Genomic DNA, 22,443 nt, shown 5'->3' on the forward strand with positions numbered 1-22,443 from the left:
CTTCACTTTGTGATGGTGCAAAGCCTAGATAGACCTTGGCACACTTATGTGGCATGAGAATATGAGACTGGGAAATCAAGAGAGAGAAAGAGCAACATGAATACAAGTGACTGTGGGATAGAAAATGAACAGGGACACAAGTAACATGGGGGGAAGGTACTGTCAGCAATGGGGGCAGAAGCATCCAAAATGAACATCAAAAACTCTTGTGTGTCAACAAGATTGTAAAACAGCTACAATGGGAGGATTACATTTTTTTAAATTGAGGACATCAATGGTCAGTGGCGTGACAAAACCAGAGGCGAGCTCCCTGTAAGGTACAGGGATGGGACCCCCCTTGGACTCAATCTGTAGCTCTCAGGCGAGTGTTCTGTTCTGAGGGGGGTCCCTTGCAGCTCAGCCCCCCGCTCGGCAGGGGCCGAGAGGGCCTATGTTCCACCACTGCCATTGATTCAGTATCCCTGCCATGTTTTTCATGAAGCTTAAATTTGTCTAAGGTAATATCATCAGGTAAAGCATGGATCAAGGATTATGATTTGCATGAAAGCAGAAATGAGACACGTTATATAACTTAATGCTTCCAATGTGACACAGGCATTAAGGACTTATCTCGATAGCCATATACCAACCTAGCAATTAATGGCTAAACATCGAAGATAAGGGAAATATCATTACACAAGAGCAGGATGCCTCAGACTGAAAGGAGCATTGTTGTTTTCTCCACCAAGGGTTTTATTCATGAACTCAAGTTACCATTTCATGCAGATCAAATAATTACCTTCAAGCTTGGAACACATTCTTCAAGAGTGGTATTTGGGTCAGTTTGATGCCACTCCAAAATGTTTTTCTTAAATCTATGCTGAAAAAGCAACCATAAGGACCTTTAAATTGTGGTTCAAGTTGTAGACTACCTACAACTACCTACATTACAAAAATTAGCACATGACACATTTCAGCAAGTCATGCTGTTAAGCAGCACCAAGAACATTAAGGCTATAAATAAATAGTAAATCGATACAGTTCTTGTTTTTATTTTCTCGAATCACCAAGGGTTATTAGATTTATGGTCAATTAAAATGCATAGAAAATGAAAACTTTAAGTCCTTTATTTTGTCCAAGTATGTTTGGTTAATACTAGCTCAGGGGAGCTCTAACTTACAAAGACGAGGCGTTTGTGATTTATATAAGCTTATCGATTGCTAAAAGGATCAAGCAAACCCTTATCAGCAATACTTATATAAATGTCTGCAACAATTTGCAGAATACCTTACCTTAATACCAAATTGCACTGTTACATGAATTATACAATGTTGCTGTATGGCATACAACGCACAATCAAGTCTGCCAATAGACCTTCATTCAGCAAGACATTGCTCACGTTGCTACCTAAATGGGTTTTCATCATTGCAAGATCACTACTTTCTGACCACACTAATTGCATAGCACAAAGCAACATACCCACGTTCGAATAAGTCTTACCGATCACCAAGGTGACTATAGATTTATTCGTCAGACCTTCAGGAATTACTGAGAAATCCAATGACAGTCTAGTTGAAAATGCCATGCCAAGCTACTATTTGGGAGAAAAATTCACACACGCATGCTAGGCTTTATCAACTAGCCCTCCAAATTGGGAACAGTTAATGCCACAAGATGCACACAGAGAAGCATGAAATAATGAGCTAAGAGAAGAGCAAGATAATCTTGCCTAGGCCAAGGAGAAATTATGTTGACAACAAATGAGCTTCACAAACAAAGTCACCTTTTGACATTCAACGTTACCTGATCACTGACATAGAGAGATTGTTTCTCAGGGTATGAAAATATGGCTTACCCTTCACAAGGAATTCTTAATACTTGCACACACTTAACAGAGACATCCTCATCTTGTCAAAACAGGTAAAAGCGGCACTAAACCTGAGGATTTGCCTGAAAAGAATATTGTCACTAAAGACTGCGTTGCAGACTGCTCACCCCATGAGTCCACACCACTCGTCCCCAAAACCACTAGTTCCCCTCACGGCTTAAGGTATGAACAACTATTTAGCCCTAACATCATTCCAGCACCTGGTCATACTCATCGCCACTTGGAGGGCCCTTGGAGACTATTCACAGCCAAGGGCCAATCTTCATGGTTTCTAACCAAGTAAGAGGGAAATGTAGTGTTGCCATCGTCAGTGTGACCATGAGCCATACATGGTGACATTTTGTTTCCTGTCTTTCAAAAAGGAGTTTGGCCCTTGTGGACAGAAGTGGGGTAAGGGCCCAAATACTTTATACAAAAAAAGGAAGGAACCCACACTTCAATGTATTTCATACCATTCAATTTTGGATGAAAAGATAAACAAAACTTAATATGTTTATCAGGGCGATTATTTACGCCGATTTTATTCTTCAATTTTTAAAAAAAGGACAAATTTTGGTGGATATTATTTATAACAAGAGAAATTACACTGCTATTTACGTACTGACCAAAAAAGTCTTGATGCCTAATCTTTACAACACATAAATCAAAATACATGAACAATGTGAAGACATATAACTAGTGTGAATAATTTTACACAAAAGTGATAACATTTCAAAAAGAAGGGAAAGTTGTCAAGGGATTTTTAGTGACATCAATATGAGCATTTAAGCACACGTACATCTAATCACAAAAGAAATATTTGACCATAACGCAGCCTTGAACTGAGTCTGCGAGAAAAAACAAACAACCTCTCGGTAAAAATGTTAGGCTATAAATTCCTAAGTATTTTATCTGTATTTCTTAGGACTTGATCCTGTTCGCCTACGCGTTTCGAGTTTGGAAGATTTCTTTGCAAACTCTCTTCAGGGCCAAATGAATTCTTTCCCCTGTTCTTTAACCTAATAGTGAAAACACAAACAGATTGTGGACACTCATTATAATTAGCTCCCTTCGACCTGCTCAGTCCTTCTCCTATGTACATATTTTAAAATGAAATATACCTCTGGGGACTTGAGGTAAGCTCGGTTCATCCAAAACACTTTGGCGGATTTGTCGAATCTTGCGCGCTTTCTAAAAAACCACACACGGGATTATGTGTCAGGTACTGGTCGTACAAAATTCTTTTGCATATTTAAGTGAAGGTGAAAAGGTGAAAAACAGGACCAATTTTCTCATACCTGAATGTGAAGAAAGAAGGGAACCAGTAGTTCACTGTGGTTTTCCGTTCTGAATTATAGGTATTTATGGCTGTGACACTCGTTTTTCACATATGTTCACTGCAAGTAAAATGAACATATTGCTTGCTTATGAGTAATGGATTTAACTTAGTCCAAGGGAATTATGTGTTAAAACACACAGTCACTTACTTGAATTCTTTTAAGCCATTCAAAACTGTAGGAGTGGGCAGGTCGCAATGGCTTTCAAACCGCCTCAGTTTCCAAGGATTCCCTGGATGGGCAGGTTTCCCTTTTAGGCTTTCATCAGGTTCCGTGATTTTATCTAGAGGAAAGCGTTCACCGGTTATTTAAAACACAGTGGGTCTATGAGTGGGGCGGCGTCGCTTGTGATTTATTTAAAGCCGAACGCTTAATTAGGCTACAGTCATTGTCTCACAAAGGAGACGAGCACTGGTTGTTTACAGTATAGCCGGTTATTTTGCTTGTAAACCGCGCCACGGCGCTTGAAAAGTCATTGCCATTTCATTATGCAGTTAAAGCGTCTGCACGTACCTTCGGGTTAAGCAGCGTGTTCCACTTCCTCATTCCATCACATGGGCTGAATGGAATTCAGTCCCATCGGCCTCTCTAACAGGCTCGCTGTTTGTTTAACCAATCACAGGTGAGGTATCTTGGTGCCCCATATTGGTGCATTATGGGACCTGAAGTCTTGCTGGCCAATGGGCCAGTTTTACAGCCTAGTTATTTCACTAATTGAATTGAGACCAGTGTTGATAGTATCAAAACGAAGTATCAGGTAGGCCTCTTTGCGCAACAGTGCCTTCTCGACATTAGGCGATCTGTGCTGTGGATCCATTCCAGCTAGAACCGTCCATGTAAAGTCTGTTTCTTTATGATTAGCAGCCGAGAAGTGCTCCACCATTGGGGCATTTTGTACTTTTTTCTTTAATCGTGAGCGATGTTGTGTTATCCTGACATTTACTTGCTGACATGTTTTACCTATGTACAATCTATTGCATGCGCACAAGATCCCATAGATGACATTTTTACTTTTACAGTTTGTGTGTAAACTGTGTCTCCATTTCCTGCCATTATGGCAAAATTCATCTCCTTCTACAACATTGTTGCAGGCCACACAAGTACCACATTTGTGGTGACCTGTAATGGGTTTAAGGTTCCATTTGGCTATCAGATCACTCTTGGGTTTTTGTATGTAGCTATCAGCTCTAATGATCTGTTGGCCGACGCTCGGATTTTTCCTCATTGCAAAAGTTGGCTTCTGCAAGGGAAATTCCATTCCCTCCAACAAGTGCCAATTGCGCAATATAATTTGACGAAATTTGTTGGTGTGAACCCCGTAGGTAGTCACACAAACGAGTTTCTCCAACTCTTTTTTGTTTTTTATTTTCAACAAATCTTCTCTGGGCGTAAAGCGTGCTCTTTTCTTAGAATGCTTCAGGAGTTTTTCGGGGTAGCCCCTTTTGGTTAACTCTTCGCAGAAGGTATCTGCGTGTGCGTTGAACTCATCGAGTTCAGAGCAATTGCGCCTAATTCTAAGTAGTTGGCCATAAGGGAGGTTCTGTTTCAAGCACTGTGGATGTGCACTCTTATAATGTAAAATTGTGTTTTTGTCTGTTGGCTTCTTGAACAGAGTAGTGGTAAACTTGTCACCCTGGGTGCAGATTGCCACGTCAAGGAATGTCATCTTTTGATTACTGCAATCAATGGAAAATTTGATGTCAGGGTGTCTAGAATTTAACCATTCATGAAAGGCAGTGAGCTCTGCCTGGCTCCCCTGCCACAGGAGCCAGACATCGTCAATATACCTTAACCATTGTTTTATGTTTGCGCTAAAAGGGTTGTCTTTATAGATGAACTTCTCTTCGTATTGTGACATGTACAATACTGCCATTTCAGGCGCATATGGACAACCCATAGCTGTACCTTTGACTAGGACGAAAAAATCGTTCTCAAACTTGAAGTAGTTACTTTTCAATGTAATTTGGGCCAAAGCTAGAATAAACGCAGTTGGAACTCTGTGTGGTCTTTCACGTTGTTCCAAATAGATTTCCATCACCTCAAGGGCCTCATCTTGGGGAATTTGAGTGTAAAGTGAGGTGACGTCTAATGTTACCATCAGTTGCGTTTCTGGGTCAAATGTCATATCTTGTAGTTTATTGATGAAGTCAATGGTATCCCTTAGATACGATTTGACTTCAGACAAAAAAGGCTTCAAGAAGAAATCAATGTACTTTGAGGCAGGCTCAAGGGCTGAATCACAACCGGAGACAATTGGTCTTCCCGGGGGTGTTGTGTTGTTTTTGTGGATCTTTGGTAGAAAATAAAGAACAGGTGTTCTTGGTGATTTTTTATTTAAGAATTCAAATTCTTTTGGACCCAAGAAGCCATTCTCCAATGCTTCACTGGAAATATGGGCAATTCTATCTTGGATTTCTCGGACCGGGTCATCTTTGACCGCTCAATACCATTCCTGATTGTTTACATGTGTCCTTCCTTCTGATAGATACATTGGGCGGGGGTAGACAACCACCGCACCACCCTTGTTGGCCTGTTTGATGATGATAGATGGATCTGATTTCAAATCTTTTATGGCTTTAAGTTGACCCTTACTGATGTTGTGGTGAATGAACATTTTACTCTTTTCAAGTTTTGTTAAAGATGACAGGACAGCTTGTTCATAAGCGTACACCTGTTTGGGTATATTGGTTGTGGGCAAAAATTTAGATTTGACCCTGAGACCCGTGGTTTCAGAGCTCGTGGTGACTTCTGCACCAGCAAAATAAGTTTTAAGTCTAATTTTCCGGCAAAAATCCATTGCCTCAAGTTTAAGTTTGGTAAAGTCTGTTCTTCGGGTTGGTACAAATTTGAGTCCCAAGTTTAAAATAGTGCTTTCGTCTGTGGTGAGGATCTTATCGGAAAGGTTAACTATTGTAGATGTATCTAACTCTTGTAATACCTGTTCCTTGTCCGCATTTCCCATGGTGTTTTGAAGCGGACGTTTTGTTGTCCGCCCCTTTCTAAAAAAGATTGATTTGAACCCTTTTTATTTTGCTGACCTTGATTGGGATCAGAGGAAGATCCTGATGATGAAGTGGACGAAAAGGTGCTAAATCTTGTCCTTGAGCTTTCCTGATATGAGTTTAAAGCTCTTTTTGACTCAATAGTAGTGTAGTAATCTTCTTTTAAGAAGGGATAAACCTGTTCTATTTTGAACGATTTGGAATCCTTCTCAAACTGGGCAGTTTTGGTATTGATGGTAATATCTTTGAAAGTTTGAATTTCTTTCTCAATTTTTTCAAGTAGATTTTTCGCCTCTAATTCGGTTTTGTTGTCAGCTATAGTTTTTAAGAGTTCTTCAATTTCTTTTTCTTCCTCACTACATAAACGTTGGGCAGTCTCAATCGTATGGACCATGAGGTCTCTGCTGCATTTGGTATTTATATAGCTGAAGCCTTTTTTATATTCCTGATCTTCTACAAAGATCACTGGTATGTTTTTAACTTGTAGGCCCCAAGGTATTGTGCCAGCCTGCAGATGTTGTAGAAGGAAATATCCGTGTAATTCTGTCCTTATATGTTTCTTTTGGAGACGAGTTAGTTTGTCTGCCTCATTTTGGTGTTTTGCAGTAGTACTGAGAGAAAGACCTGAGAAGGGTTTAGAAGCAATCAGATTTTTTTATTTGGCTTTCCGAAAAAGACAGTGTTTCATTCTCTGACATATTTCGACAAGGAAGGGTTCCTTGTCGTAGACTTAATCTGTATAATAATATCCGAGAGACACTGATTGTCTCAGTCCAGACTCGCTCGGGTAAAGACCCGCTCTAAACTGTCTTTCAAAAAGGAGTTTGGCCCTTGTGGACAGAAGTGGGGTAAGGGCCCAAATACTTTATACAAAAAAAGGAAGGAACCCACACTTCAATGTATTTCATACCATTCAATTTTGGATGAAAAGATAAACAAAACTTAATATGTTTATCAGGGCGATTATTTACGCCAATTTTATTCTTCAATTTTTAAAAAAAGGACAAATTTTGGTGGATATTATTTATAACAAGAGAAATTACACTGCTATTTACGTACTGACCAAAAAAGTCGTGATGCCTAATCTTTACAACACATAAATCAAAATACATGAACAATGTGAAGACATATAACTAGTGTGAATAATTTTACACAAAAGTGATAACATTTCAAAAAGAAGGGAAAGTTGTCAAGGGATTTTTAGTGACATCAATATGAGCATTTAAGCACACGTACATCTAATCACAAAAGAAATATTTGACCATAACGCAGCCTTGAACTGAGTCTGCGAGAAAAAACAAACAACCTCTCGGTAAAAATGTTAGGCTATAAATTCCTAAGTATTTTATCTGTATTTCTTAGGACTTGATCCTGTTCGCCTACGCGTTTCGAGTTTGGAAGATTTCTTTGCAAACTCTCTTCAGGGCCAAATGAATTCTTTCCCCTGTTCTTTAACCTAATAGTGAAAACACAAACAGATTGTGGACACTCATTATAATTAGCTCCCTTCGACCTGCTCAGTCCTTCTCCTATGTACATATTTTAAAATGAAACATACCTCTGGGGACTTGAGGTAAGCTCGGTTCATCCAAAACACTTTGGCGGATTTGTCGAATCTTGCGCGCTTTCTAAAAAACCACACATGGGATTATGTGTCAGGTACTGGTCGTACGAAATTCTTTTGCACATTTAAGTGAAGGTGAAAAGGTGAAAAACAGGACCAATTTTCTCATACCTGAATGTGAAGAAAGAAGGGAACCAGTAGTTCACTGTGGTTTTCCGTTCTGAATTATAGGTATTTATGGCTGTGACACTCGTTTTTCACATATGTTCACTGCAAGTAAAATGAACATATTGCTTGCTTATGAGTAATGGATTTAACTTAGTCCAAGGGAATTATGTGTTAAAACACACAGTCACTTACTTGAATTCTTTTAAGCCATTCAAAACTGTAGGAGTGGGCAGGTCGCAATGGCTTTCAAACCGCCTCAGTTTCCAAGGATTCCCTGGATGGGCAGGTTTCCCTTTTAGGCTTTCATCAGGTTCCGTGATTTTATCTAGAGGAAAGCGTTCGCCGGTTATTTAAAACACAGTGGGTCTATGAGTGGGGCGGCGTCGCTTGTGATTTATTTAAAGCCGAACGCTTAATTAGGCTACAGTCATTGTCTCACAAAGGAGACGAGCACTGGTTGTTTACAGTATAGCCGGTTATTTTGCTTGTAAACCGCGCCACGGCGCTTGAAAAGTCATTGCCATTTCATTATGCAGTTAAAGCGTCTGCACGTACCTTCGGGTTAAGCAGCGTGTTCCACTTCCTCATTCCATCACATGGGCTGAATGGAATTCAGTCCCATCGGCCTCTCTAACAGGCTCGCTGTTTGTTTAACCAATCACAGGTGAGGTATCTTGGTGCCCCATATTGGTGCATTATGGGACCTGAAGTCTTGCTGGCCAATGGGCCAGTTTTACAGCCTAGTTATTTCACTAATTGAATTGAGACCAGTGTTGATAGTATCAAAACGAAGTATCAGGTAGGCCTCTTTGCGCAACAGTGCCTTCTCGACATTAGGCAATCTGTGCTGTGGATCCATTCCAGCTAGAACCGTCCATGTAAAGTCTGTTTCTTTATGATTAGCAGCCGAGAAGTGCTCCACCATTGGGGCATTTTGTACTTTTTTCTTTAATCGTGAGCGATGTTGTGTTATCCTGACATTTACTTGCTGACATGTTTTACCTATGTACAATCTATTGCATGCGCACAAGATCCCATAGATGACATTTTTACTTTTACAGTTTGTGTGTAAACTGTGTCTCCATTTCCTGCCATTATGGCAAAATTCATCTCCTTCTACAACATTGTTGCAGGCCACACAAGTACCACATTTGTGGTGGCCTGTAATGGGTTTAAGGTTCCATTTGGCTATCAGATCACTCTTGGGTTTTTGTATGTAGCTATCAGCTCTAATGATCTGTTGGCCGACGCTCGGATTTTTCCTCATTGCAAAAGTTGGCTTCTGCAAGGGAAATTCCATTCCCTCCAACAAGTGCCAATTGCGCAATATAATTTGACGAAATTTGTTGGTGTGAACCCCGTAGGTAGTCACACAAACGAGTTTCTCCAACTCTTTTTTGTTTTTTATTTTCAACAAATCTTCTCTGGGCGTAAAGCATGCTCTTTTCTTAGAATGCTTCAGGAGTTTTTCGGGGTAGCCCCTTTTGGTTAACTCTTCGCAGAAGGTATCTGCGTGTGCGTTGAACTCATTGAGTTCAGGGCAATTGCGCCTAATTCTAAGTAGTTGGCCATAAGGGAGGTTCTGTTTCAAGCACTGTGGATGTGCACTCTTATAATGTAAAATTGTGTTTTTGTCTGTTGGCTTCTTGAACAGAGTAGTGGTAAACTTGTCACCCTGGGTGCAGATTGCCACGTCAAGGAATGTCATCTTTTGATTACTGCAATCAATGGAAAATTTGATGTCAGGGTGTCTAGAATTTAACCATTCATGAAAGGCAGTGAGCTCTGCCTGGCTCCCCTGCCACAGGAGCCAGACATTGTCAATATACCTTAACCATTGTTTGATGTTTGCGCTAAAAGGGTTGTCTTTATAGATGAACTTCTCTTCGTATTGTGACATGTACAATACTGCCATTTCAGGCGCATATGGACAACCCATAGCTGTACCTTTGACTTGGACGAAAAAATCGTTCTCAAACTTGAAGTAGTTACTTTTCAATGTAATTTGGGCCAAAGCTAGAATAAACGCAGTTGGAACTCTGTGTGGTCTTTCACGTTGTTCCAAATAGATTTCCATCACCTCAAGGGCCTCATCTTGGGGAATTTGAGTGTAAAGTGAGGTGACGTCTAATGTTACCATCAGTTGCGTTTCTGGGTCAAATGTCATATCTTGTAGTTTATTGATGAAGTCAATGGTATCCCTTAGATACGATTTGACTTCAGACAAAAAAGGCTTCAAGAAGAAATCAATGTACTTTGAGGCAGGCTCAAGGGCTGAATCACAACCGGAGACAATTGGTCTTCCCGGGGGTGTTGTGTTGTTTTTGTGGATCTTTGGTAGAAAATAAAGAACAGGTGTTCTTGGTGATTTTTTATTTAAGAATTCAAATTCTTTTGGACCCAAGAAGCCATTCTCCAATGCTTCATTGGAAATATGGGCAATTCTATCTTGGATTTCTACGACCGGGTCATCTTTGACCGCTCGATACCATTCCTGATTGTTTACATGTGTCCTTCCTTCTGATAGATACATTGGGCGGGGCCAGACAACCACCGCACCACCCTTGTTGGCCTGTTTGATGATGATAGATGGATCTGATTTCAAATCTTTTATGGCTTTAAGTTGACCCTTACTGATGTTGTGGTGAATGAACATTTTACTCTTTTCAAGTTTTGTTAAAGATGACAGGACAGCTTGTTCATAAGCGTACACCTGTTTGGGTATATTGGTTGTGGGCAAAAATTTAGATTTGACCCTGAGACCCGTGGTTTCAGAGCTCGTGGTGACTTCTGCACCAGCAAAATAAGTTTTGAGTCTAATTTTCCGGCAAACATCCAATGCCTCAAGTTTAAGTTTGGTAAAGTCTGTTCTTCGGGTTGGTACAAATTTGAGTCCCAAGTTTAAAACAGTGCTTTCGTCTGTGGTGAGGATCTTATCGGAAAGGTTAACTATTGTAGATGTATCTAACTCTTGTAATACCTGTTCCTTGTCCGCATTTCCCATGGTGTTTTGAAGCGGACATTTTGTTGTCCGCCCCTTTCTAAAAAAGATTAATTTGAACCCTTTTTATTTTGCTGACCTTGATTGGGATCAGAGGAAGATCCTGATGATGAAGTGGACGAAAAGGTGCTAAATCTTGTCCTTGATCTTCCCTGATGGAATACATTGAAGTGTGGGTTCCTTCCTTTTTTTGTATCAAGTATTTGGGCCCTTACCCCACTTCTGTCCACAGGGGCCAAACTTCTTTTTGAAAGACAGTTTAGAGCGGGTCTTTACCCGAGCGAGTCTGGACTGAGACAATCAGTGTCTCTTGGATATTATTATACAGATTAAGTCTACGACAAGGAACCCTTCCTTGTCGAAATATGTCAGAGAATGAAACACTGTCTTTTTCGGAAAGCCATATAAAAAATCTGATTGCTTCTAAACCCTTCTCAGGTCTTTCTCTCAGTACTACTGCAAAACACCAAAATGAGGCAGACAAACTAACTCGTCTCCAAAAGAAACATATAAGGACAGAATTACACGGATATTTCCTTCTACAACATCTGCAGGCTGTACCTTGGGGCCTACAAGTTAGAAACATACCAGTGATCTTTGTGGAAGATCAGGAATATAAAAAAGGCTTCAGCTATATAAATACCAAATGCAGTAGAGACCTCATGGTCCTTATACGATTGTTGTCTGCCCATCGTTTATGTAGTGAGGAAGAAAAAGAAATTGAAGAACTCTTAAAAACTATAGCTGACAACAAAACCGAATTAGAGGCGAAAAATCTACTTGAAAAAATTGAGACAAGAAGTTCAAACTTTCAAAGACTATTACCATCAATACCAAGAACTGCCCAGTTCTGAGAAGGATTCCAAATCGTTCAAAATAGAACAGTTTAGCCCTTCTTAAAAGAAAATTACTACACTACTATTGAGTCAAAAAGAGCTTTAAACTCATATCAGGGAAGATCAAGGACAAGATTTAGCACCTTTTCGTCCACTTCATCATAAGGATCTTCCTCTGATCCCAATCAAGGTCAGCAAAATAAAAAGGGTTCAAATCAATCTTTTTTAGAAAGGGGCGGACAACAAAATGTCCGCTTCAAAACACCATGGGAAATGCGGACAAGGAACAGGTATTACAAGAGTTAGATACATCTACAATAGTTAACCTTTCCGATAAGATCCTCACCACAGACGAAAGCACTATTTTAAACTTGGGACTCAAATTTGTACCAACCCGAAGAACAGACTTTACCAAACTTAAACTTGAGGCATTGGATTTTTGCCGGAAAATTAGACTTAAAACTTATTTTGCTGGTGCAGAAGTCACCACGAGCTCTGAAACCACGGGTCTCAGGGTCAAATCTAAATTTTTGCCCACAACCAATATACCCAAACAGGTGTACGCTTATGAACAAGCTGTCCTGTCATCTTTAACAAAACTTGAAAAGAGTAAAATGTTCATTCACCACAACATCAGTAAGGGTCAACTTAAAGCCATAAAAGATTTGAAATCAGATCCATCTATCATCATCAAACAGGCCGACAAGGGTGGTGCGGTGGTTGTCTGGCCCCGCCCAATGTATCTATCAGAAGGAAGGACACATGTAAACAATCAGGAATGGTATCGAGCGGTCAAAGATGACCCGGTCGTAGAAATCCAAGATAGAATTGCCCATATTTCCAATGAAGCATTGGAGAATGGCTTCTTGGGTCCAAAAGAATTTGAATTCTCAAATAAAAAATCACCAAGAACACCTGTTCTTTATTTTCTACCAAAGATCCACAAAAACAACACAACACGCCCGGGGAGACCAATTGTCTCCGTTTGTGATTCAGCCCTTGAGCCTGCCTCAAAGTACATTGATTTCTTCTTGAAGCCTTTTTTGTCTGAAGTCAAATCGTATCTAAGGGATACCATTGACTTCATCAATAAACTACAAGATATGACATTTGACCTAGAAACGCAACTGATGGTAACATTAGACGTCACCTCACTTTACACTCAAATTCCCCAAGATGAGGCCCTTGAGGTGATGGAAATCTATTTGGAACGACGTGAAAGACCACACAGAGTTCCAACTGCGTTTATTCTAGCTTTGGCCCAAATTACATTGAAAAGTAACTACTTCAAGTTTGAGAACGATTTTTTCGTCCAAGTCAAAGGTACAGCTATGGGTTGTCCATATGCGCCTGAAATGGCAGTATTGTACATGTCACAATACGAAGAGGAGTTCATCTATAAAGACAACCCTTTTAGCGCAAACATCAAACAATGGTTAAGGTATATTGACGATGTCTGGCTCCTGTGGCAGGGGAGCCAGGCAGAGCTCACTGCCTTTAATGAATGGTTAAATTCTAGACACCCTGACATCAAATTTTCCATTGATTGCAGTAATCAAAAGATGACATTCCTTGACGTGGCAATCTGCACCCAGGGTGACAAGTTTACCACTACTCTGTTCAAGAAGCCAACAGACAAAAACACAATCTTACATTATAAGAGTGCACATCCACAGTGCTTGAAACAGAACCTCCCTTATGGCCAACTACTTAGAATTAGGCGCAATTGCTCTGAACTCGATGAGTTCAACGCACACGCAGATACCTTCTGCGAAGAGTTAACCAAAAGGGGCTACCCCGAAAAACTCCTGAAGCATTCTAAGAAAAGAGCACGCTTTACGCCCAGAGAAGATTTGTTGAAAATAAAAAACAAAAAAGAGTTGGAGAAACTCGTTTGTGTGACTACCTACGGGGTTCACACCAACAAATTTTGTCAAATTATATTGCGCAATTGGCACTTGTTGGAGGGAATGGAATTTCCCTTGCAGAAGCCAACTTTTGCAATGAGGAAAAATCCGAGCGTCGGCCAACAGATCATTAGAGCTGATAGCTACATACAAAAACCCAAGAGTGATCTGATAGCCAAATGGAACCTTAAACCCATTACAGGCCACCACAAATGTGGTACTTGTGTGGCCTGCAACAATGTTGTAGAAGGAGATGAATTTTGCCATAATGGCAGGAAATGGAGACACAGTTTACACACAAACTGTAAAAGTAAAAATGTCATCTATGGGATCTTGTGCGCATGCAATAGATTGTACATAGGTAAAACATGTCAGCAAGTAAATGTCAGGATAACACAACATTGCTCACGATTAAAGAAAAAAGTACAAAATGCCCCAATGGTGGAGCACTTCTCAGCTGCTAATCATAAAGAAACAGACTTTACATGGACGGTTCTAGCTGGAATGGATCCACAGCACAGATCGCCTAATGTCGAGAAGGCACTGTTGCGCAAAGAGGCCTACCTGATACTTCGTTTTGATACTATCAACAGTGGTCTCAATTCAATTAGTGAAATAACTAGGCTGTAAAACTGGCCCATTGGCCAGCAAGACTTCAGGTCCCATAATGCACCAATATGGGGCACCAAGATACCTCACCTGTGATTGGTTAAACAAACAGCGAGCCTGTTAGAGAGGCCGATGGGACTGAATTCCATTCAGCCCATGTGATGGAATGAGGAAGTGGAACACGCCGCTTAACCCGAAGGTACGTGCAGACGCTTTAACTGCATAATGAAATGGCAATGACTTTTCACGCGCCGTGGCGCGGTTTACAAGCAAAATAACCGGCTATACTGTAAACAACCAGTGCTCGTCTCCTTTGTGAGACAATGACTGTAGCCTAATTAAGCGTTCGGCTTTAAATAAATCACAAGCGACGCCGCCCCACTCATAGACCCACTGTGTTTTAAATAACCGGCGAACGCTTTCCTCTAGATAAAATCACGGAACCTGATGAAAGCCTAAAAGGGGAACCTGCCCATCCAGGGAATCCTTGGAAACTGAGGCGGTTTGAAAGCCATTGCGACCTGCCCACTCCTACAGTTTTTAATGGCTTAAAAGAATTCAAGTAAGTGACTGTGTGTTTTAACACATAATTCCCTTGGACTAAGTTAAATCCATTACTCATAAGCAAGCAATATGTTCATTTTACTTGCAGTGAACATATGTGAAAAACGAGTGTCACAGCCATAAATACCTATAATTCAGAACGGAAAACCGCAATGAACTACTGGTTCCCTTCTTTCTTCACATTCAGGTATGAGAAAATTGGTCCTGTTTTTCACCTTTTCACCTTCACTTAAATGTGCAAAAGAATTGTGTACGACCAGTACCTGACACATAATCCCGTGTGTGGTTTTTTAGAGAGCGCGCAAGATTCGACAAATCCGCCAAAGTGTTTTGGATGAACCGAGCTTACCTCAAGTCCCCAGAGGTATGTTTCATTTTGAAATATGTACATAGGAGAAGGACTGAGCAAGTCGAAGGGAGCTAATTATAATGAGTGTCCACAATCTGTTTGTGTTTTCACAATTAGGTTAAAGAACAGGGGAAAGAATTCATTTGGCCCTGAAGAGAGTTTGCAAAGAAATCTTCCAAACTCGAAACGCGTAGGCGAACAGGATCAAGTCCTAAGAAATACAGATAAAATACTTAGGAATTTATAGCCTAACATTTTTACCGAGAGGTTGTTTGTTTTTTCTCGCAGACTCAGTTGAAGGCTGCGTTATGGTCAAATATTTCTTTTGTGATTAGATGTACGTGTGCTTAAATGCTCATATTGATGTCACTAAAAATACCTTGACACCTTTCCCTTCTTTTTGAAATGTTAACACTTTTGTGTAAAATTATTCACACTAGTTATATGTCTTCACATTGTTCATGTATTTTGATTTATGTGTTGTAAAGATTAGGCATCACGACTTTTTTGGTCAGTACGTAAATAGCAGTGTAATTTCTCTTGTTATAAATAATATCCACCAAAATTTGTCCTTTTTTTAAAAATTGAAGAATAAAATCGGCGTAAATAATCGCCCTGATAAACATATTAAGTTTTGTTTATCTTTTCATCCAAAATTGAATGGTATGAAATACATTGAAGTGTGGGTTCCTTCCTTTTTTTGTATAAAGTATTTGGGCCCTTACCCCACTTCTGTCCACAAGGGCCAAACTCCTTTTTGAAAGACAGTTTAGAGCGGGTCTTTACCTGAGCGAGTCTGGACTGAGACAATCAGTGTCTCTTGGATATTATTATACAGATTAAGTCTACGACAAGGAACCCTTCCTTGTCGAAATATGTCAGAGAATGAAACACTGTCTTTTTCGGAAAGCCATATAAAAATCTGATTGCTTCTAAAGCCCTTCTCAGGTCTTTCTCTCAGTACTACTGCAAAACACCAAAATGAGGCAGACAAACTAACTCGTCTCCAAAAGAAACATATAAGGACAGAATTACACGGATATTTCCTTCTACAACATCTGCAGGCTGGCACAATACCTTGGGGCCTACAAGTTAAAAACATACCAGTGATCTTTGTGGAAGATCAGGAATATAAAAAAGGCTTCAGCTATATAAATACCAAATGCAGCAGAGACCTCATGGTCCATACGATTGAGACTGCCCAACGTTTATGTAGTGAGGAAGAAAAAGAAATTGAAGAACTCTTAAAAACTATAGCTGACAACAAAACCGAATTAGAGGCGAAAAATCTACTTGAAAAAATTGAGAAAGAAATTCAAACTTTCAAAGATATTACCATCAATACCAAAACTGCCCAGTTTGAGAAGGATTCCAAATCGTTCAAAATAGAACAGGTTTATCCCTTCTTAAAAGAAGATTACTACACTACTATTGAGTCAAAAAGAGCTTTAAACTCATATCATGGAAGATCAAGGACAAGATTTAGCACCTTTTCGTCCACTTCATCATCAGGATCTTCCTCTCATCCCAATCAAGGTCAGCAAAATAAAAAGGGTTCAAATCAATCTTTTTGAGAAAGGGGCGGACAACAAAACGTCCGCTTCAAAACACCATGGGAAATGCGGACAAGGAACAGGTATTACAAGAGGTAGATACATCTACAATAGTTAACCTTTCCGATAAGATCCTCACCACAGACAAAAGCACTATTTTAAACTTGGGACTCAAATTTGTACCAACCCGAAGAACAGACTTTACCAAACTTAAACTTGAGGCATTGGATTTTTGCCGGAAAATTAGACTTAAAACTTATTTTGCTGGTGCAGAAGTCACCACGAGCTCTGAAACCACGGGTCTCAGGGTCAAATCTAAATTTTTGTCCACAACCAATATACCCAAACAGGTGTACGCTTATGAACAAGCTGTCCTGTCATCTTTAACAAAACTTGAAAAGAGTAAAATGTTCATTCACCACAACATCAGTAAGGGTCAACTTAAAGCCATAAAAGATTTGAAATCAGATCCATCTATCATCATCAAACAGGCCGACAAGGGTGGTGCGGTGGTTGTCTTGCCCCGCCCACTGTATCTATCAGAAGGAAGGACACATGTAAACAATCAGGAATGGTATCGAGCGGTCAAAGATGACCCGGTCGTAGAAATCCAAGATAGAATTGCCCATATTTCCAATGAAGCATTGGAGAATGGCTTCTTGGGTCCAAAAGAATTTGAATTCTTAAATAAAAAATCACCAAGAACACCTGTTCTTTATTTTCTACCAAAGATCCACAAAAACAACACAACACCCCCGGGGAGACCAATTGTCTCCGGTTGTGATTCAGCCCTTGAGCCTGCCTCAAAGTACATTGATTTCTTCTTGAAGCCTTTTTTGTCTGAAGTCAAATCGTATCTAAGGGATACCATTGACTTCATCAATAAACTACAAGATATGACATTTGACCCAGAAACGCAACTGATGGTAACATTAGACGTCACCTCACTTTACACTCAAATTCCTAAGGATGAGGCCCTTGAGGTGATGGAAATCTATTTGGAACAACGTGAAAGACCACACAGAGTTCCAACTGCGTTTATTCTAGCTTTGGCCCAAATTACATTGAAAAGTAACTACTTCAAGTTTGAGAACGATTTTTTCGTCCAAGTCAAAGGTACAGCTATGGGTTGTCCATATGCGCCTGAAATGGCAGTATTGTACATGTCACAATTGGAAGATAAGTTCATCTATAAAGACAACCCTTTTAGCGCAAACATCAAACAATGGTTAAGGTATATTGACGATGTCTGGCTCCTGTGGCAGGGGAGCCAGGCAGAGCTCACTGCCTTTCATGAATGGTTAAATTCTAGACACCCTGACATCAAATTTTCCATTGATTGCAGTAATCAAAAGATGACATTCCTTGACATGGCAATCTGCACCCAGGGTGACAAGTTTACCACTACTCTGTTCAAGAAGCCAACAGACAAAAACACAATCTTACATTATAAGAGTGCACATCCACAGTGCTTGAAACAGAACCTCCCTTATGGCCAACTACTTAGAATTAGGCGCAATTGCTCTGAACTCGATGAGTTCAACACACACGCAGATACCTTCTGCGAAGAGTTAACCAAAAGGGGCTACCCCGAAAAACTCCTGAAGCATTGTAAGAAAAGAGCACGCTTTACGCCCAGATAAGATTTGTTGAAAATAAAAAACAAAAAAGAGTTGGAGAAACTCCTTTGTGTGACTACCTACGGGGTTCACACCAACAAATTTCGTCAAATTATATTGCGCAATTGGCACTTGTTGGAGGGAATGGAATTTCCCTTGCAGAAGCCAACTTTTGCAATGAGGAAAAATCAGAGCGTCGGCCAACAGATCATTAGAGCTGATAGCTACATACAAAAACCCAAGAGTGATCTGATAGCCAAATGGAACCTTAAACCCATTACAGGCCACCACAAATGTGGTACTTGTGTGGCCTGCAACAATGTTGTAGAAGGAGATGAATTTTGCCATAATGGCAGGAAATGGAGACACAGTTTACACACAAACTGTAAAAGTAAAAATGTCATCTATGGGATCTTGTGCGCATGCAATAGATTGTACATAGGTAAAACATGTCAGCAAGTAAATGTCAGGATAACACAACATCGCTCACGATTAAAGAAAAAAGTACAAAATGCCCCAATGGTGGAGCACTTCTCGGCTGCTAATCCTAAAGAAACAGACTTTACATGGACGGTTCTAGCTGGAAGGGATCCACAGCACAGATCGCCTAATGTCGAGAAGGCACTGTTGCGCAAAGAGGCCTACCTGATACTTCGTTTTGATACTATCAACACTGGTCTCAATTCAATTAGTGAAATAACTAGGCTGTAAAACTGGCCCATTGGCCAGCAAGACTTCAGGTCCCATAATGCACCAATATGGGGCACCAAGATACCTCACCTGTGATTGGTTAAACAAACAGCGAGCCTGTTAGAGAGGCCGATGGGACTGAATTCCATTCAGCCCATGTGATGGAATGAGGAAGTGGAACACGCTGCTTAACCCGAAGGTACGTGCAGACGCTTTAACTGCATAATGAAATGGCAATGACTTTTCAAGCGCCGTGGCGCGGTTTACAAGCAAAATAACCGGCTATACTGTAAACAACCAGTGCTCGTCTCCTTTGTGAGACAATGACTGTAGCCTAATTAAGCGTTCGGCTTTAAATAAATCACAAGCGACGCCGCCCCACTCATAGACCCACTGTGTTTTAAATAACCGGCGAACGCTTTCCTCTAGATAAAATCACGGAACCTGATGAAAGCCTAAAAGGGGAACCTGCCCATCCAGGGAATCCTTGGAAACTGAGGCGGTTTGAAAGCCATTGTGACCTGCCCACTCCTACAGTTTTTAATGGCTTAAAAGAATTCAAGTAAGTGACTGTGTGTTTTAACACATAATTCCCTTGGACTAAGTTAAATCCATTACTCATAAGCAAGCAATATGTTCATTTTACTTGCAGTGAACATATGTGAAAAACGAGTGTCACAGCCATAAATACCTATAATTCAGAACGGAAAACCGCAATGAACTACTGGTTCCCTTCTTTCTTCACATTCAGGTATGAGAAAATTGGTCCTGTTTTTCACCTTTTCACCTTCACTTAAATGTGCAAAAGAATTTTGTACGACCAGTACCTGACACATAATCCCGTGTGTGGTTTTTTAGAAAGCGCGCAAGATTCGACAAATCCGCCAAAGTGTTTTGGATGAACCGAGCTTACCTCAAGTCCCCAGAGGTATGTTTCATTTTAAAATATGTACATAGGAGAAGGACTGAGCAGGTCGAAGGGAGCTAATTATAATGAGTGTCCACAATCTGTTTGTGTTTTCACTATTAGGTTAAAGAACAGGGGAAAGAATTCATTTGGCCCTGAAGAGAGTTTGCAAAGAAATCTTCCAAACTCGAAACGCGTAGGCGAACAGGATCAAGTCCTAAGAAATACAGATAAAATACTTAGGAATTTATAGCCTAACATTTTTACCGAGAGGTTGTTTGTTTTTTCTCGCAGACTCAGTTGAAGGCTGCGTTATGGTCAAATATTTCTTTTGTGATTAGATGTACGTGTGCTTAAATGCTCATATTGATGTCACTAAAAATACCTTGACAACTTTCCCTTCTTTTTGAAATGTTATCACTTTTGTGTAAAATTATTCACACTAGTTATATGTCTTCACATTGTTCATGTATTTTGATTTATGTGTTGTAAAGATTAGGCATCACGACTTTTTTGGTCAGTACGTAAATAGCAGTGTAATTTCTCTTGTTATAAATAATATCCACCAAAATTTGTCCTTTTTTTAAAAATTGAAGAATAAAATCGGCGTAAATAATCGCCCTGATAAACATATTAAGTTTTGTTTATCTTTTCATCCAAAATTGAATGGTATGAAATACATTGAAGTGTGGGTTCCTTCCCTTTTATTGTATAAAGACATTTTGTTTCCAGCACACACTCTTTTTCCAACATGCATTTGACATACAGAGGCTGAGGCAAGAGAAAAGCAGGAAATTAAAACGATCAAACAAATGTCTTTCTGTGCTTTGGCAATACAGAACCCCATGCAGCCATTTGCTATGTCAGACATGGCTGTTCACTTTAAATGGTTTAATAAAGGCTTGTTCTGTGCTTGCTAATGGGTCAGCTTGGCTGGACTGTACACTGCATTCGTCACAATTTTCAAGCAATTAATTTGGGATATAAAATTCAGGTCCCTCTTGTTCCAGGCCTAGACACCACACATCCGAATAGTTTTACTGTGTTATTTTCTATCTCAATTTTCACTAAATAATTATTGTGACTGTTTTATTTTCAGGTTCTTAGAGGGTAAATAATATGATTTCACGTGTTGAATGCAGCTGAGACACCCCTTCTGAATAGCCTTATGCAGAAAACATACATTTGAAGTGCCACATTCTTTAAAAAGGGGAACCAGTTGTAGGCTTTCCTGTTGTTGTAGGTGTCATTAAACGTTTTGAGAACAGCCTTTTGCAGAAAACATACATTTCAAGTGCCACATTCTTGAGAAACATGACCAGTCAAGGGCTTTACAATTGTTGAAGATGTCATTGAATGTTTTGAGATTTAGTCGCATCGAATAAGTGGCATAATCTTCTACATGGCAAACAACGTAATGCAACGTACCCAATGCCAAACCTGAATGATGGATGGGACCTTCAAAATGTGTCCTAAACCATTCACTCAGTTATACACCATACATTGTGAATATCAAAACACCAATATCCCTTTCATATATGCTTTACTGCCTAATAAACAAAGCAGTAGGTACTATGAACTCCTAAACTATATAAAACAACAAACAAATAACAATAATCCCCTGACAATAATCATAGACTTTAAAGAAACTATGATTCAAACAATACTAAAACTATACTGCCACACAGCCATATACGGAAGTTACGGGCTCATTACGATGGCGTAACGATCGCCTCCGCCGAGCCGGCGGTGTCGACCGTTACGTCATCGTAACAAGAAATACCCCTCCCATATTATGATGGCGGTGGGTATCGCGGCGGACTCAAAGTCTGTCCGCCGCTCTTCCACCAGTCGGCAATCGTTCCGATTGCCGATGGGCAGTGCTGGGCCATTAATATGGTGGTGGTGCCTAGCAGGCACCGTCAGTTATATTATGATGTGGGTGGTATACTGGCCCTTCCATGGCGGGGATGCCACTAATGGAAGGGCGGCAGGGATTGGCTTTGTGGCCTGTTACGGGCTCCCCGGGGAATTGGGGGGTGGTGGGGTGCACTTGGGGGGGTACCCATGGTACCGCCTGCAGTTCCCTGCACCACGTGGTGCAGTGAAATGCTGTGCATGCCCTTTTACCATTGCGGACTGTGCTGCAGCCAGCAACACTGTCAGCAATGGTAAAAGGCCAGGATGCACCCGCCAGTATGGCGGGCGCATCCTAATTGGGCCGGTGGGACCGCCGCATATCTGGCAGTCAGTCCAATCAAGTCACCTGCGCTCTGAGCTCCTTTGTGGAGAAGTACGGGGCTCTCGCCCCCCGCCAGGCCGGGTTTCGCCCCACACACTCTACGGAGTCCGTAGTCCTTTCGGTCCTTGATAACCTCAGGGAGGGAATGGACACCAACCAACCCCAGGCCTTGGTCCTCCTCGATCTCTCAGCCGCTTTTGACACGGTGGATCATTCCATCTTGCTTTCCCGTGTCAAGGCGGCGGGGAT

This window comes from Lissotriton vulgaris, chromosome 3_2 (genome assembly GCF_964263255.1).
Source record: "Lissotriton vulgaris chromosome 3_2, aLisVul1.2, whole genome shotgun sequence".
Taxonomy (NCBI): domain Eukaryota; kingdom Metazoa; phylum Chordata; class Amphibia; order Caudata; family Salamandridae; genus Lissotriton; species Lissotriton vulgaris.